At 41.4% G+C, this 12,159-nt stretch overlaps 1 long non-coding RNA gene across 1 annotated transcript in view; it reads left to right on the top strand.

The window, feature by feature from the left end:
- Positions 1-114: 114 nt before the first annotated feature.
- Positions 115-12,159, top strand: part of LOC115023899 (uncharacterized) — a 69,799-nt gene continuing 57,754 nt past the window's right edge. Inside the window, exon 1 of the long non-coding RNA XR_003834057.1 lies at positions 115-211. This is a non-coding gene — a long non-coding RNA (uncharacterized LOC115023899). The remainder of the gene's footprint in view (positions 212-12,159) is intronic.

The following is a 12,159-nucleotide window of genomic DNA, read 5'->3' as shown; positions in this document are numbered from 1 at the left end:
ATCTAACTTGTCTTTTAAATAGGCTTCGTATGTGCAAATAAATAAAACATTGTGGCAATTATATTTTCCGAATGTGGAAGAAATGATGTTGAGTACATCACGTGTGTGAGTTGGGCCTTTACGAGGAGTGCTTGAACGCAGCTTAGGGAGTCGCGTGTAATTAGAAACACCTGTTGGAGTCCGCGAGGGAAAACCGGAGTGACAAACAACTGTGAGTAAAAGCGATTATATGAAATTATCGAAATCTAATATTAACAATATGGTTGAGTAACGTTTACAGTAAAATCACAGGTGTGAATGATTACATAAAAACGACTGCTGTACATTTCAATGAGCATGAAGGGACACCTCTCCTCACTTTCTTCTTTATAAAATAATATATTTGTAGACTTTGACCACTGGAGTGTTTTTTTTTTTTTTTTACAGTTCATGTTTATTTATTCACCTTACAAAGCAAATACAATTAAATACATTTATTCTAACAAACAACCATGTCTGTGCATGCGTACAGGTGTTCAACCTTACAAAGGAAAGTCTTCACGTGACGACAGTGAACACCATTATTTCACTGCCTTTCTTGGCGGTAGCATCTAGTGGCCATCAGAGGAACTCTAGCTGTGTGTGTTTGATATTTGGTGATGGGGGGGGGGGTACAACTAGAAAATAGAAGAAAACTGTAAAACGTTTGAAATGTATATTTGCCTGTGCTAAAGCTGTGGCACGCCTGATTCAGCTGTGTTGAGCTTGTTGCCTTCTGTCTACTTAAATGTATTTGTTGCAGCAGTATTTTCTTTTTTAATGCTGAACACTTGGTTCATTGCTGCAGGGGGCAACGACAGTTGTAAAGCCATGAATTTTTCAGCTTGAAGCTGCAGTTTATAATTTTTATCGCTGACAAAATGTTCTGCTGCGAGGAAACCGTTTCAATTTAAGAAGGGGCCATTTTAATTAGATTTATTGTTGCTTTACATAGAAGTTCACGTTGAATTTAGCGTATTAGTAGTTTAGCTTCTATTTTATTTAGTTAACATTTTAGTTAACAGTTTTTCAAACGTTATTTTCCTCAAAGTGTTTCTTCCTTCTTCCTGTCTGTATTTCTTCTTCAGCAGGCCACCCTGTGCCCAGTTGTGTGCATGTGCGTCACACACACGCACACACACTCACACACACACGCACACACACATGCACACACAACCCACGGGGCTTCTGTTCTTGTTGACATCCTGACAAGCAGTAGGAACAGGATTATGGGTAGAGGCCTTCTTACTTGGGGCAGAAGAAAGTGTGAAATCTGATTGCTTTGGAAGATTTAAAAAAATGGGACCCTGTGAGGTCGGTGGAATCCTAAATATGAGCGGGCTGAAGAAGTAACAGTAGGGTGTAGTCTGTTCCGGGGATTTGCCACATTTTCAGACTTGAGAGGGCGGCTTAATAGAGGAAAGAGAAGAAGAAGCTGCAGGGTGCAAAGGTGGCAGCAGCTCTAATGCACGTTTTGTTGATGCAATACTGTTAACTTGCTATAGGATGTTTTTGTGGGATCAAGATATCTTTGCTTAAAAAATAGTTTGAAACTAGTTGTTAAATATTGTGCTGGTGAGTTTAAAAGCTGCACATGTACACATCTTCCAAAATGCTGCTAATATATAAGAAAAGCTTCATAAATTAAAGTTCTTCATTAGAATATTTGACACATGTTGCATTATCACAAGTCATCACTAGGGGGCGTTAAAGTATTGTGTTCTTCCAGCTCTAACATGAGGCTGTTTGGCAAAAGCCACTCGCCAGTTTCCACCAGCGTCCTTTGTGAACCTCTTGCCTGCATGAAACAAAGTGACTATAAGGACTACATGGTGCAGAGAAACCAGAGCACAAGAGCGTAAACGTTGCAGCACGTCTCTTGTTTCCCTGGCAGTGTGAGAGGAGGGAGGTGTGCCACACGCAGAGTGCCAGCTTCACAGAGGGTGCACTGACAGAGATGGCTTTGAAGGCATCATCAGCATCATATGAAACTGTCTGCCTCCCCGTCTCCTTATAATCCATGTGTTCCCTGATAGCTTCCCCTGCGCTGTATGTAACATTCGGCCCAGTGTTGTATTTTAGACGACATGACGCTGCATATTTGCACATTGTATTTTTCCTCTGCACCTGTTTTTATCCTCACGTGCAACAAATCAATGACATGCAAGAAGTAAGCTCCGACTCTCTGATACGCCCGAAGCTGTTTCCAGGATTAGAATGATGGAACATGTAAAGAGCAAGAGAGAAGCATCCCTGCCGTTGAAATGTGTCTTTCATTAATAAGTGCTTGCTGCTAACTTTTTCTCCCCGTGACTTCAGAGTGGTTTTAATTGCAATTCTAAAATGTTAATCCTTTCTTTAGCTGAGGAAGTTTTTTCTCCGTGCCTTCTGTAATCTTTGCACAGAGGCCACGCTGATTGCATGTTAGTGTTTTGACCCCAGCTTTGATTGCTAAGCCCCCAAAGTTAACATTAAACTGTAAATATTCATACAGTAATGACATACACTGTGTATGTCGTTACTGTACTTCACTACACCTGTTATGATGAAGTTACAAGTCTTTAAATACAGGCCTGTGTAGTAAATGTGTCTCATTTTAAATGATTCGCTCTCATATAGAAATGTAAACACAATAATATGCAAGCTACATTTATTTCTCATGCTTTAAAAATAATTATTACTTGGCTTGACATTTAAAGGCCTTTTGTGCTTGGAGTATTATTATATTATTTCTTTATTGGATTATAAAAACTCAGGGATTAAAAGGCACCAACAAGAATTAAGTTGATGTATTTTTCAAACCCTTTTTTACATGAATTTTCTGCATTGGTTCAAGTTTTACATAATTACCTCTTTTTATTGTTCAGACATGTGATAATCCCTTTATACAAACTAAATGGAAATATTTTTAAAGGCTGCAAAATGGCCACGCAAAGTGGAATTACTCACTCGCACATCTGTGGGTGGCAACAGCGTCTTCTCCTCCTCCTCCTGCCTGAGATGATGTGGTGAACACGGGTTCAAGTAGAAGCCTGCTGGAGAGATGCTGGTCTGTGCCTGCGAGCAGAAATGGGGCGTAACGCATCGTATCCCTGTACATCGAGCAGCGCTGCTTTTGCTGTCTCCCTGGAAACCATTCCTGCGCGGCCACTTGCAGCGGTCTGTCACAAATTCAGGTGGAAACACGAGCGTCTTCGTGTGCCAGTAAAAAGGGGAAGGCGAGGTAGAAATGGAGGGGAGCGTTTGCAAATGGCTCTGAAGTCTGCAGGCTTAAAAGTGTTGATAACCACGGATTAGCTCTTCTCCCTCGGGCAGCGCTCACCGCGTGGTCTCGTTCTCTTCAACCTTCCTTTTGTCTCTGCACACCGTATGCACACTTGTGTGCACAGATTGATGGATGCATTTTATTCAGTTGTGTATTTATTTTATCGTCTTTGTGGACTGAGTTTATGATATTTATTTGCATAACTTGAAGCAGTACAGCACATGTCTTGTGCTAGAGTCCAACCTTGACTATGAGGTCAACAAGGTAAACCACCCTTTCTCTGAACATAAAATGGCTTTGCAACATTGTCATTTGTTTGACGCCAAGGTGGAAAAGCAACCTTATCTTTGACACTTGTTTGAACAGACCATGCATGCATATCATTTGTAATCTCCATCATCCACTCCTCGTGTATTTGTGTGAACAGCTTTGGTTGCAAGGATCAGTTGATTGACATTGTGCAAGCAGACACAATTAATGCTCCCAAAGACTTTTAGTATTCACTGATTTTTGTTCCTTTGCATGCTGCACATCTTCCAGCTTGATGCTCCTGTGTTCCTGAGCACAGTTGATTATTTACACTGGGAACACTGTTGCTAACCCTGCACTTGCTCTGCAGGTGCTAATATATATAATTCACCATATAGTTTGATATTGGCCCAAATCATTGCGATAGGATCAATTATTTTATCCTGAAATGGAGTTACCCCATGCTATATTTAAAAGGCTTAATAAAACAAATGTATACACAACAACATACATTAACTGTGCCGTGATTGATTGTGTCTCTGCACTTCGCTTGAGCACTTTTTGGGCGTCAACTGTGGGATCGGAGTTGTGCCTTTCCAAATGGATCAAATCCCATTGCTCATCTGAAGTGAAGAGACGACACCCTCGTAATCATGCACATCATAAACAACTTAATTTTCATTAAGCCTCTTTACACTTTATGGTAAATTTAATTTAAACGATCTTATGATTAATGTTCTCAGCTGACTACACTTAAGAGGAGCAGTGGGATAGCATGTAGTGCAACTGCACATAATAGGTTTGGGCTGCAATGCATGACGTGGAATATGGCTTCAGAAAATAGAATTGTAAATCAGTGTTGTAATAAACACAGATTAAAGACACTGTAGTAGAAGACGCTGTGATTAGCTGCTGGATTACAATAATTATATTCTTCTGTGAAAGTGAATTTAGTTTTTATTTTGATACTTACTACAAATCTTTAAGAGTTAAAGCTCAAGTTTGAATCCTTTTGTAGCACAAACGTCGAAGTTGATGGACAACGTTTCCCTGAATTCTTTAATATTGTAGTTGTCGGCCATATTATGTGCACAGAGAATCCACTATTGTTTTGTTGCTGCTGTTTACATTCCTCCTGATGCACTCCAGGAATGTTCTGCTTTGTCGTGCTGCATAAATACATGAGGCTATAACTGCATTTTGCTGTGCAGCCCTGTGTTGCAGAATGACGATAAATGATCAGTGATTGACATGCCATCAAGCCGCTTCCAGTGCCGTGCTCGTGCTTTTCTCCTCGTCCTCCTACAACGATGATTCCATGCTCGTCTGCTTATTTCATAGGGAAAAGTACAAGTAAATATTCTCTGACATTTGACAAAACTGTGTGCACAAACACATGCATACAGAGACGGATCACAACCGGCTCTGCTGTCATCAAATTAATCCATTTTGGATTTCACAAATATGACCTGTGATTGCTGGTTGTCAGTAGGGGGGGGGGGGGTTCAGTCAGCAGCTGATACATGAAATGATTGGGAGAGTGCAGCGTGTTCCCATTATCTTGTCCCTTGCATTGTAATTATCACTCCTGCTCTTTCTGCACCACTGCTCCCATCTCTCCTCGCCATTGTAATCGTGATTGACTGGTGCGGCGGCCAAAACAGCGCAGTCTGAAAAGGCATCAGACACACATCTCATAACCGCCCTGCCATTTGATCTTCTCCTCCTCCTTCACACTGACTGCTCATCCATCTCTCCATCCTTCTTCTTTTTTTCAGGTTGAAGGGAAGTGGCAGCTAGACGATAAGAAAACATAGTAGATGAGTACAGATTTGACACGCCAGAAGCACGTTATACAGAGTTTCCTTGTTCGGGGTGATTGAATATAATTACAGTTTATGTTCGACCCGCAATTGCTAATGCATGCGTTCAGTAGTGAGGGCTGTGCTGCTAAGGTATGTGACATGGATGCACATCTATGCAAGGAAATAATTTAGAAACACAAATGAGTTGTGGACGTGTAGTGTGGACGATGTCTGCCGAGTCCCTCAGGTAAGAACATTTGGCCTTCAGTTTCATTGGTGCTTTGAAATGCCAGACAGAGTCTTGCTCTGCGACGGGCCTGAATGATACACCTTGTCAGAGAGGGAAGTTCATCAGCAGCCACTGAGAGTGCCATCGATTTGAGCTGCCCTGAGCCCCGCCAGGTAATGGATTGGATTTATCCCTCTCTGGATAAGGCTTGTGCTCAGACGTGTACTCGCACGCACACACACACACACACACACATACACACGTGGTCTCTGCACATATCTGTGTGCGTTTTACACAACACAGTGAGAACCTGTGGGAAAACTTGTGTGACATTCAGCAGACATTTCGACAGTTGGGATCAAAGGCAGTGATGTATTGTCGGCAGCTGCATGGATACGGAAAAAACAAGACAAGGAGATAGTACTTTGATAGATATCAGGACATTTGTCAGGCATCTGTCTGCTTATTTTTGGAGTGAGAGATGAGTATCATCAAATCCATATTTTGAGGAGGAAAAACAGCTCTGAGTTGATGGAAGATGTCTGATTTGAAAGAGTCACAGCAGCTCAGCTGTTTCTCCAGCATTTCTTCTGTTTTTGTGGCCAAGCTTTCAGAAACAAATATTAAGCAAATCGTCATCAATAAATCGCTTCGAGAGCCATTAAAGCATTTCAAGTCTCATTATGATGACAAGGGTAAACAGATTGGAAGATGTAAAACACTCGATTAAAGTGGCATTCCACTTGCTTCTCTAAATTTTAAAGAGGCGATGCATCATGAATGTGTCCAACCAAAGACGAGCAGAGTTGACGAGAGAACTAATTAGACTAATCTTTTTGCCAGGAGGTTTACCTATAATGGTTATAATCTATGGACTGTAATATGATTCAGAAAACACTTAGTGGCAATCCATCTTCCCCGATGTCTCAAGGCAATGGTGTGAGCTTTAATATGTACACTTTTGCAAGGTCTGAATTTGCACACCCTTTGTAACTACCATCCCTAATGTTGAAGACTGCACACCATACTTTCCAAACTTGTGTGTGTGTGTGTGTGTGTGTGTGTGTGTGTGTTGTGTTTAGAAAAGCGCCTGGGCTTCGCTGTGTGTGTGTGGAAGTGTAACTGTTGAACAATATCTGCCAGATATATTCCAGGTTTTAGAAATGACCTCATGCATCAGATAGATTTCACTAGTAGAAAGTAACTAACCGCTATCACGCTTGTTTTTCTTGTTTCATTTTGAAGAAATTAAAACTTCAAAGTGTCAATTAACAGTAAATGTGACTTAAAGGGACAGTTCACCTCTGAATCCGAAACACATTTCCTCTTCCCTGTAGCTAACATTAGAGCTGAGCAGAGGAGGAGGCCATTAAAGTTTACTTCTCATGCTGTCACGAGCCTCTCGTCTGTGAGGTGATACGGTAGGAAAAAGTAGTTCCTACGTGAACATGCTCACAACAAGGTCTGTGGGTTATGATGTGTAACCGGATCAAATGTGTTTATTTGGAGCTTTGAGCAGCACAAGCCGAGTGCCAACTTGTTCTATTATATAATTGATAAATGGCGCTTTATTTTTGATTTTGGTGTGTCTGTCCCTTTTTAGAATACAGATGGCTGTGGTCAAAGTAGAAGCTCCTGGATCAGAACCTTGATGGTCTTTGCTAATGAGTCTGTGTGGCTGAAGCATCTGTCTGGATATCTAATGTTCACCATGTGGAGAATGTCATCCAGCGTCTGGCCTCGAGCCACAGTCGAGTCTCTACCTGCGGGGTTAACATTATAATTAGTCTACGATCAACACGTCCTGAGAGCTTAAGTTTGTGCTGACCATGACCTATCAAAAGGTTGTTTTTACGATTTATTATTATAATAAATGACAATTCCGTAAATTAAAAACCATGTTTTTGTTAAATTTACTTTTACGAAGTTGTGAAAGCAATGATAGCTTATTTATTAACCTCTGGTATGTGATCGGTACTCTGTATCGGCCGATACCTAAAGCCTGGTATCGGTATCGCTACTGGAAACTGTGTGTGCATCCCTCGCTGCCTTATTTTATAGACTTTTTAAGAGCTAATGTATTGCATAGTGTCTGCAGGGATAATTAAAGATTATGAGTGCACTAAAGTGTCTGTAATGTCAGAGCTGCAGGGTGGTCGTTTGTGCTTTACTGAAGTTCTTATGCCTTCCATAATTTCAAAGTGTATTATGTAAAACTATTAGGGCTGAAAAGGATGGTTTTGGTCTCAATCGCGATTCCATTTCTTGCTTGGAGTGAGACCATGAAACTTGCAATTTCTACAGTTTGAGACTTTCCGGGTACCACAAAGCCAGCGTACAGACTTCAAACTGTTGCAGTCGAGGGCTCTTTAGGCGCCTTTTCACTCTATGGAAATCAGGAAAACTATGAGCAAATACAGGCAACTCGGCATAAAAGCTAATGAAGCACCCACGTACCCGCCGCCGCAAGGTAATGAGTGTACTTAGCTCTAAGGGAAAGGACATCTCCAAAGCATTTTTAGTGTGTGCCCACTTCCCCAAGTGCTTAATCATGGTGCTTGATTATGAGCAACCATTAGATGCCTGTGACTCAGCCCTACTCGTACACTGCGAGGAATTATGGTGTGCTTGATTGAATTCAACATTCTTTGCCCCCCGGTCGATGAGAGCTTGCCAGAAGATGGCAAAGAGGCCGACAAAAGCCTCTTTGAAGTGCATCAAACAAGCAGACAGGCCTTGTTGGGACTGGGCTCTTTGTTTGGGACTTTTTTATTAGCGAAGCACCTCATGAAACCTCATCTGACCGTCACATTCACAAGTCGACCCACGGCACCTTTAGGGAAGTAAAGATCTGCAGGTGTTCGGCAATGTTACAAGCTACAAGCATGTAGCAACAGAATAGCTTTATTTTAATAGTTGTGAATGATTTTACAGTTAGCTGTGTGTAAAACAAATTGAATGATCTCTTAAAGATGCATTCCTCATATTCTGGCCCTGGTTGATTTAACTAGTTACTGGTGGTACCTTTAACACTGCAGCTCCCAGAAGACTGGGAGCTGCAGAACAAACTACTTTAGTTGAATAAAGAAGTCCGGCAATAACTGGCCTTTTCCCATCGTTCTGTGAGCACCTGTGATCTGGATTTATGCTGCATGAGTCTGCCAACAGAGAGAGTAGTAGGTGTGCATCTCTTCATCTAACCGCTCGCTGTAGCTGCTCCTCACTCTCCCTCTCCCCCCCCCCCGACATATTTACTACTCACCCGCTGTTAAAAGATGTCTTGACAGCAGTTAGTGTCCAGCTTGCTGACCAACACATCTATGTTTCACCAGCTAAATGCTTTTATTATGAAGCTGCAGCTGTTATTGATGTTTGGTTTGCATGAGCAGTAACTTAATACAACATTTTATTTTACTAGAATGTCACCACAGACTCTGCTCGTAATACTGCAAATATATAAATATTGCAATACTTTTATCAGTCGGCCTCGATCTCCATTGTGTTGCCTCATTGGACGACAGACATTTATTATATTTAAATCTTTGAGATTATTACTTTAAGTACTTGAACAAACACACTTTTCTCTCCTGATAATCACTCTGATACTAACTCTCTTGTCCCCCATATTTAAAATCTGAATAACGTGGTTATGTGATGGCTGATACCTCAGTCCCTTTAGATCTTTGTCGGGCTGAAACTGATCCGGTGCATCTCTAATAAAAGTGCCTGTGGCTATACAACACCAATAATAAAGACCTTGACACACATGAATTAGCCAAAGTAAATGATTTTACATACGTGTTTCGTTCAAATATTAAACACCGAAGATAAATCTTAGACAACCCTTGTGCTACTTTCCTCTCACTGCTTCTTCTCCTCCGGCCTCTGTTTCCTCACTTCCCTTCTTTGTTACTTTGGACATTTAAAGTGTGTTTAGGACCTTCCTGTTTCCACCTCTCAGAGCCTTAAATATGTGCCAGGGAGGAAGAATCTGCCTTCTCTAATCCATTATCCCTCCAGCTTCCTCATCTTGTGATCTCTCCGTCCCTTTCTCCTTTGTCTCTCCCAATGCGCCGCGGTGTCACTGGGCACACCTGCTTCATCCAGCTGTCAATTACAGCACAGAATTACAGACTGGCACACAATTAGGGTCCGCCTCACGCACTGGCCCACGCTGGTAATGAGTTTCCCCAGTCATTGATCAAAGTCACAATCACACTCCAGCCCAGAGTTTCCCAATTAATTTTCCTTTTTTTTTTGTTGTGTGCTATCCATACAGCATCTATGTTGAGCCACATGAGACTGTTTCTATATTTAAATGCCAAAGCAGCAGAATTTCCACCCAAGAAAAAAAAAGAGATAATCCAATTTCAGCGTTAGGCTTTGACACTTGGCATCTGGAGATGGAATTTAAATTTGCTCCTGAAAAGTTGTTTCCAACTATTTTGAGGTTAGAGAAGAGGGCAGCCAATGAGGTTACTGCGCAGAGATGATAACTGATGAATGGATTGTCAACACGTCATGGGAAAAGTATTTCAGAAGCACATAAAATGGTGCTGCAGAGGACATGTTGTAGAGGAGCAACTGTCCATTTTACCTTTTTTTTCCTTATCTAACAAACTCATCAAACTCCTCGGGTTGTTGCTGCAGATCATTTAATGGAGCTCTCATCTGAGAAGGGGCTGCATGTACATCTACTTCTCATTATGCAAGTGTCAAGACTTGAGTAGTGGGCTTCCTGGCAAATAATAGAGGAATGACATTGCTTGTTTGTTTTCCCTTAGATGTGAAATGCGCTGAAGCAGGAGGGAAATGTGTGGCGGGAGGGGGGGAGCGAAGGAACAAGCCGAGCATGGTCGCACTCGATGCTCAAAGCCGCTAGGCACAGGTTTCTGTGACTGACAACCTGCTGTAGATGGGAACCCCCCAGTCACACTTTGCTGTCTCAATGAAATTGCCTCGGTGATATAGAGAGAGTCTGCAGTCTTATTCTTCTTGGCTACATTCACTCGAGCAGTTATATTGTCTCTTCTCTGTTTCAGTAAAGTTATTCAAATTAATCTAGCAAGGTTTTGTGAGAAAATATAGAAAACGTCAAATGTTTGAGTTTGAAATGACTCAAATCCAGCTAAGATAGCAATCTGGTGGTGAAGACAAGGTAATGAATTAATTTTGGTTCATGGCTCAGTAGTGAGGAGAACTGGGTTGAGTAATGAGAAGAGGAAGCTGTGATAATGGGAATCTAAATGATTAAAGTGTGTGTTTGTGTGGGGCGGGCGGGGCAGGGGGGGGCGACATGAAGAGAGTAGTGATCGTCTGCCACATTGTAAGAAAAGCAGTTGAGTTTGAATACGCTCATTGTTTGATGTCCTGCTTGTCCCCACTGACCCTGCTGCAGAAAAATACATTAATTGAGTTTCAAATACTTGAGATGTATTGTGCTTCTTTAAAAAGCTGCTCAGGTGCAGCTTCAACACATGGAGATATGTATCTAAATTCACTAAGATGCACTGATCTGACCTTTTCAGTCCACACAACCTTTTATGAATATATCAAATTCTTCTGTTTCTGTTTTTGTCTTTTAATGGCGTCTGCACAACAGCTACAGTTGTTGCAGACGCCAACAAAGCAACATACTTTATACCTAAGAGATAAAATAAATAAAACGGTGCAAGAGACATAATAAAATGCAGGAGTAAGTATCTGTACATACAAAATAGAATAAGTACACTGTACACTGATAAAAAGCATTTACACCTGCTCCATTTGCAATCCTCAGTTTCTATTTGAAACACTCCGTCGTTTCTAATATCAGTGATGCTGTGCAGACAATAACCTGTAGCTACATTATCCAGAAAGTCATCTAAAGAAAAACGATGTCACAGTTTTAGCACAATTTCAAGTTATGTCTGGTCAGTGCACGACCAAATCCATATCCGCAGTCATTGCTAAAGATATTGTCAAAAGCAAAAATAAAGCAAATGTTTGCTATTACTACGACAATAAGGTTGGTCATGGGTGGAATTGGTTCACCCCATTGACTCGTTCCAGCGTATCATTATGTTTATGAGTAATATCTGTCATCACGTCATGTGACTCTGGAAAAGCATCAAAGCTCCATCGGTGTTTGTGAGGTGGCAGGTGATTCAGTACACATGCTCATTAAAGAAGAAGATTTCTGATGGTGTTTATTTGCCTTTTAAAGTGCAATTCATCCGTCAAGTCCCTCCTCAGTAATATGTCCTGCAGACACACTGAGTTATGGCTTATTAAATTAAATGGTTTCAGTGGCACTTGTCTAACTGGAAATGACCTCACACACCACGCCTGCTTCCTCTCTTCTGCTGCTGTGATGTATGCACACTACACACACACACACACACACACACACACACACACACACACACACACACACACACACACACTGTGGAGGTACAGTAGATATTTCCCTAATGGAAAAACTCATTGCGAAAAAATAACTGTAAAACCAGCCCGCGCTCTGTCAAACTATTTCACAGTGTCAGCACAAATGCGGCCGTCTCTCTTCACTCTGCAATGAAATTTATGGCCATTGATGACTGATTGCATTTCTC

Source organism: Cottoperca gobio, chromosome 18 (assembly GCF_900634415.1).
Source record: "Cottoperca gobio chromosome 18, fCotGob3.1, whole genome shotgun sequence".
In the NCBI taxonomy this organism is placed as follows: domain Eukaryota; kingdom Metazoa; phylum Chordata; class Actinopteri; order Perciformes; family Bovichtidae; genus Cottoperca; species Cottoperca gobio.
This window is presented reverse-complemented; position numbering and strand designations above follow the sequence as displayed.